Here is a 7,404-nt window from a genome sequence, read left to right as displayed (position 1 = left end):
TTTTACTGTTTGTGAATCATGACCGTCAGGAATGTTAATGTTTTTTTCTCTTTTTTAACTTATTTCTTGTTATTTACTAAGAATTTAGAGAAAAAAAAATAGATCAAAAAATAGCCACATACATATAATGTACATGCATATGTATTAGCATACATTAGAAATTTGTAGCGGTTAGTGAAGCAATTTCAAAATACAGAGTTGGCTATATGGATGGACAAGTGTTCATTTTTTATAATTACGTACATATATCAGTATTGGCATAAGTATATGTATGTAGTTACTTTGCTTCCAAAAATCAAAGTATATCTATTCAATAAGTAATTCAATTCGTCCAATGCCGTTAGTTTTCTAACGAAATGGAAATAAGATTTGTGTAGGTAAGAAAGAAACAAAATATTCCAATTAAACGAGTGAAATAAAAGTAAATTAAGTAGGTAAAAATTTTGTTATTTTTATGTTGATAACAACAGAATTTATTTTTCATAATAGCTTAGTATGTTACTTTTCATTTTAAGTATGTTACTTTTCATTTAAACGTATATCTACTGCTTTCATACGAAAGCAGTTGATATACGTTTAAGCCTTCATGTACACATGTATGTACCTGGTATAGCAGATACACAGTATCAGGTAATGATATAGAAATAATGAGATTTTATTCTTATTCTTATTTTATTCTTACCCTTTCCTCTCCCAAAAATTCCTATGTGTATAAAAATGGAAATAAGAAGGTATACAATAGGCTTAACTCTTTTAGCTAAGGGAATTTTTGGTATACAAATAGTGGTGAATGATTGCACCAGTGCGATGTAAACGCAGAGTCGAATTACTTATTAAAATAGACATACTTTGCTAAAAATGTCAATCTTATGCACATATTGATACAAATTTGCTTATTAAAATTGCTCAAATAAATATTCGTCAAAGTAACGCAAAAATATTGTACATACATATGTACATACATAAAAAAGAAAGCGAAATCTGATTTTTCATAATGTTTTTTTAATTTTTCGAAAGAGCTAATTTTAAGTCTGTTTTCATACCAAGAATAAAAAGGTTTTTAAGCTAAACATTTCTCCTTCTATTTTTTAATATGTACAAACATATGTATGTATATACACACATAAATAATTATATTTTTATAACATATCACACTTTAATTTTTAAAAATTTTTTATTTTGGCTTGTTTGAAAAAATTTGGTATAGAGTAAAAATTATTTTACAGCTAGCTAAAGTAAAAGCATGTTAAAATGAATAAACGACCAAGTTTATTTATGTATTTGCCAATTTTATGTGTAAATACGTACATAAGTATGTATGTGTTTATATAACACTGCAAAGCCTTATATGTATGAGCATTTTTGTATTTGCATATTTGCTAGTATGTATGTAGGTACGAATGTTAAATTGACGACAAGTCAAACCATATCATATTCAATTTACAATATTTGTGTTTATAATAGGGATGGCACAGAAAAAAAAGTATCCTAAATTTTTAAAGAAAATTTGAAAAAAAAATTAAAATTTTAATTTTTGCTCTTGTATGTATGTAAATATAAATTAAATAAACTAATTATACCCTTTCTTTTCACAACATATGTACATACATACATAAAAGTAAAAATATGCCATTAAAAATGGCACTACCGAAGATATATTTTATTTTTAAGGGCATATTTTTGCTTTTAGGTGTGTTGTATGGCAGGCAACAGAAAAACTGAAGAAATTAATTAAAAAACTGAAATAAGCATTTACCTTTTTGCATAGAGGTAAAAATATTAATTTACTGAAATTATTTTTAAATTTATAAAATTTTTCGAATTTTCAAAACAATGAATGTTTTAGGTAAAATTAGTAAACCTGCATATATCATATTGTCAACCCTGTTTACAACAGGTTCATACTCGATTGTAAAATAGATGTGTATGTATAACTCAATATGCATATAAATATTGAGTATGTATGTATACATATATTTTGCGTTTTGCTGTACATTAACATAATAATGTTATTTCAACAAGAAAGAAAGAAAATTTTTTATTCTTATATTATAGTTTTAAGAAATGTCAAATTCTAAAAAGAAAATTCAAATGCGTATGAAACCTTTTCTAAAATTAAAAATCTCAATCAATTTTCTAAAATATAATTTCCAGCCGATTTCACAATTCACTCCTTTTTGACAATGTATCAAATACTTATTCGCATAAACAAACTCTGGGTTATTTAGAAAATATGTTTTAGTATAAGTAACGTAAAGTAAGTATACAAAACTGTGGCATGAATATCTCAACAGGTTCAGAAATTCTTTTGTACTTACAGCACTTTTAACACAGTTGAAAATAATCGTTCTTACATACTAAATAATAAATGTGCAAATTTTTAAAATATATGTAGGTGATTATGTATAGTTTGACATTTCTTTTTTCTTTATTATATTTCTATAATGTATTAATCATTATCTAACAATTTATTTAATTTATTAAACAATTTTATAAAAGAAACGATCTTATTTAAAGAAACTGAGGCTGTTTCTATGTTTGGACCGTGCTGATTCGTAAGTGAATCAGTTGAATACCTCCAAACAACCTTTAAAAATTTACAAATATCGATTTATGTACCTATGTACATGTTTAAGCAAAACATTAAATGGAAAACGATATTAATTATAAAAGTGAAGAGTAAATTATAATTAAAATTTAAAAATTATCGAAACTACTTCCGCAATCAATCCGTAAAAAAAAAAGACATTAATTTTGTTGAGGATATAATATACATATGTACATAATAATATGCACACTCTGTTCCTTTAATTGAAAAGTATTTAAATAATTTAACATCATTCATAATATCTATTTAATATGTTATAAAATGTTATGCTCAACAATTTTTTTATAATGTATTGTACATTATTATTTTTTCTTTTTATGGAGTAAAGGGTTAATTTTTTTTTTAAGAACAAAGGGTTAAAAAAAGTTAAATAATGTTGTGAGATTATTATTTTCTTTATTGTTTTCTTTCCCTTTCCAAAAACTAAGTTGTGAGAAAGAGGAAAAAAACTTTGCTAATTATTGGTGGAGTATATTGGTCAAATGTCATATTTTTGACTATTTTTGCTTAACATTTTAATAAAAATAAAAATATGCAAAAATTTTGGAAAAAGTTTAAAAAGCTTAAGCTTTAAAAAATTAAAAAAAAAAATAATGTATTTAAATAAAAAATAAATTTTAAAAAATTACAATTAATCAAATTCTTTATTCCATATAAAACTGAAACTTATTCCATTATCATCCATATGGCAATACTATTTGCAACATCAAATATCAACAAAATATGTTCTGATCAGTCCAACAACAAAATGTCCAAAAAAAACAGTTACCTCTGAGTTTTTGTTTTTTGTCAGTATATGTACGCTTTGCTCGCATTTTTGTCAGTTATATTTTATTGATTGTGAAAAGTGCGCGCATCTCGTGTTAACAAGTTTTTTTCGTAAAGTGTGAAGTGTTTTTGTTTGAATTATTTTCAAAATTAGAAAAGAAATAGTGCTTTAAAATTAAAAAAATAATATTACTAAATAATAATACATTACATTATTAATCATTAAATTAATAATATTACTTCAAAATAAAAAAAACTAATTACATACATAAGTACATGTTATATGCCATTATAATACTTGTACGTATTATATATTATATTATACTATATATTATCTTACATTATATTATATACATATATATGTATATATATGTATATATTTCATACAAATGTATACATATGTACATACATCCGTGCAATGGACACAAAAGAATTTTTAAAGGAACCGTTGGGGCTTTCCTCATTTACTGGATTTTTTTTGAGTAAGTAAAAATTTCCTTTTACTTTTAAGAATTTAGTTAAGAGTGGCAATCTAATTTTTTTTTTTTTTTTTGAAATAATACTTAATATTTTGCATATTATTATGTTAATAGTATATACGTACATACCCACATGTCGTCGGTTTAATCTAGTAGCAAATAACTCATTTTTCTCTACTTTACAGGAGACAAAAAAAACTATTTTGTGACAATATTTTATATGGTTGCTTGTGAATGTTTATTTATTGTAGTTAATTTAATGTTTAAAAAGAATTTTAATTAGAATATAACCTTTATTTACCTTCATTGATTTATTTACCTAGAAGAATGAGTTACACGAAGTTATGAAAAAATTTATGACAAAAATGAGTTATTTGCTATTAGAATTAAGCCGACGATATGTGTATATGTAAGTGTACTGTGCTTATGCTTATTGTATATGGACGCCAGGTTTACCAAATATAATATAAAGATTTATTTGAAATGAGATTAAAGTTACCCGATTTTTGTTTAATTAAAAAATTTGTTAAAATTTGTATTATTATTATGAATTTTGTTGCATTGACATAATGCTAAAAACCTTCAACAAAGATGTTTTTGAAAAGAAATTTTTATTTCTGAAAACTTTAATTTTTTTTTTTTTTGGTTACGTCACAATTTACAATTTTTGAACATAAACTCATATAAATTAAAATTACCTGAGGTTTGGTAACCGTGATGCAGCCATAAATACGTATTTAATAGCTAAAATTTTTTTGATTTAATACAAAATTTTAAAATTTAAATATTATATTTTAGCGGAGGAGTACACAGTTCAATCTTTTAAGTGTCTACACTACGAAGAATTGAAAAATTTTCTCCCAAAGAGTGGACCACGACAACTTTTCTGGAGCGCGTTTCAAAAAGAATTTGGTAATTTAGAGGTAAGAGAAAAAATTATTTTCATTAATTTATTTGTACAGTAGCAAACATTTTTAGACTACCATTTTGTTTTTGTTTTTTTAAAAAGCTTTAAAAAAATATTTATTAAACCTTGTGAAGGGTATATTACTTTTGGTATAGACATATGTTTAAACATTTGTACATACATAATATTGCTCAGCGCCAAATTCTTCGTTGTCTAATTATAGGTCGCATATATTCTAGAAGAATATTGGCTTGACAGGTTCGAATACCTGCCGTACAACTCCAACAGCTTATTTTAAATATTTAAAAAAAATAATAAAGTTAGGTTCGTTAGATTTAGCATTTATGTGTCCAATTATAGGTCACATATATTCTAGAAGTTTTTATGAGATGGCTTGACAGGTTCGGGTACCTGCCTTACAACTCCAACAGCTTATTTTAAATATATAAAAAAATAATAAAGTTAGGTTCGTAAGATTTAGCATTTATGTGTCCAATTATAGGTCACATATATTCTAGAAGTTTTAATGAAATGGCTTGACAGGTTCGGGTACCTGCCGTACAACTCCAACAGCTTATTTTAAATATTTAAATAAATAATAAAGTTAGGTTCCTAAGATTTAGCGTTTATGTGTCCAATTATAGGTCACACATATTCTAGAAGTTTTTATGAAATGGCTTGACAGGTTTGGGTACCTGCCGTACAACTCCAACAGTTCATTTTAAATATTTAAAAAAATAATAAAGTTAGGTTCGTAAGATTTAGCATTTATGTGTCCAATTATAGGTCACATATACTCTAGAAGTTTTTATGAAATGGCTTGACAGGTTCGGGTACCTGCCGTACAACTCTAACAACTTATTTTAAATATTTAAAAAATAAATAAAGCTAAGTTTGTTTTTTTTATTGTTTTCATTTATGAGGTACTTGTTTTTTTCTATTTTAACATTTGAAAATTTTTGAAGAAAAATATTTTTATAAAAAGCTAAAAGTAATAAGAAGAGGTTTGTTTAATTAATTCAAAAGATATAAGAAGCAAAAACAATTGTTTCGTTAATATGAAAGTTTTAGTCCTTATCTCTTATATTAATTAATAAATTTATAATTTTAAATATATTTTACTTAAATAATTAATATTTTTATTAGAACATATTAGTACTTACTGAATAAATTTACAATATTATTTTTTTCGAAATTATTAAGTTTTGTGAAAACATTATTTTTATTTTTCCGAAAAAAAATTTTTAAGAAAAATATTTTAATATAAATATCCTTTTATTTACCTAGATGATATTCAGTGTTCTTACGTATTTGTGAATGACGTGCTTTATACATTGGATAGGTCATTAGCCGCCATTGACGTTTGTTTCAAAATAATACATGCAGTAAATGTAGAATATCAGCAGGACTGTGAAATTATTTGGATGTTTTTGCAGAAGTTTGTGTACGAAATATCCACGAAATATGATAAAACATACATCAGAGTTAATTCATTGATGTTTAACTTGGCTGTGTAAGTCAACTACTATTTTTTTTCCTCTTGGCAGTATGATTTACAAATAATTTTTTGATACAAAATTTGATTGGTTGTTTAGCATATTGTTCAATTATTTGTATTCAAACTTATTAGTAGTTAAACTAATTCAAATTATATCAGTATTATTTAAGCTTTACCAAAAAAAAATTTTTTATCAAACTTTTTAATAATATTAACAAGAATATTAATTTGAACTTACATCCGACTAAAATATTATTTATTTGAAACAATTTTAAAATAATGGATTGCTTTAAATGTTCGGCAAAAGAATTTAAAAATGTCAAAACATTTTTAAAACAAGTTTCATATTTTCATAAAAATGAAGCTATTTTTATTGATTGATTTTTATTAGTTGAATATACCGATAAATTTGATTTATTGAGAATCGATGAATATTTACATATACATATTTACATAAAATTAAGTCGGAAAAGTATGTGTTACAATAGTTTTTTTATGTTTCAATTAGTCGTTAACAAACTTAGTATCAATTTTTGAAAATTTTGTGAATATAATTTTGCTTTTACATATATCTTTCGTAATATATATCAAAAATAATAAAAATTTAATTATGTAAATGAAATAAATGCTTCAAAATTTGATAAAATAGAAAAGAATTGCTTATCTGAAAACAAATTTTTTTGTAATATGTAAAATGATAATGTAAACTATACTGTTTATTACAAAATATTTAATATGTATGTGAACTATGTTAAAAAACATTTAAACTATCTTACATAAACTGTGCATCTATCTTAAAAAACAATATGCACAATGTATAAAATCCGAAAAAAAAATAATAAATATAAATATATTCAATTTATGAAATACGTTACCTACATTGTGAAAAATGTAAATGATTTTCTAATGTAAAATAAATCTAAAATTAAATGTAAAATAAATTCTTATGTATTAATAAAATTACCAGAGTTTATTTTATAACAAATTTTTTAATGATATCTGCTATATTTATGGTAAGGATTCATAATTTATTAAGAACTCGCATAGTTATTGCAAAGAATGCAATATTTTTCACGTACTACGGTTCTACACATGTTACCAATACACGTTTTTCATTGCATAATTTACAATATATATAGCAATC

This window comes from Condylostylus longicornis, unplaced genomic scaffold, assembly GCF_029603195.1.
Source record: "Condylostylus longicornis isolate FDR11 unplaced genomic scaffold, ASM2960319v2 ptg000004l, whole genome shotgun sequence".
Lineage (NCBI taxonomy): Eukaryota > Metazoa > Arthropoda > Insecta > Diptera > Dolichopodidae > Condylostylus > Condylostylus longicornis.
This window is presented reverse-complemented; position numbering follows the sequence as displayed.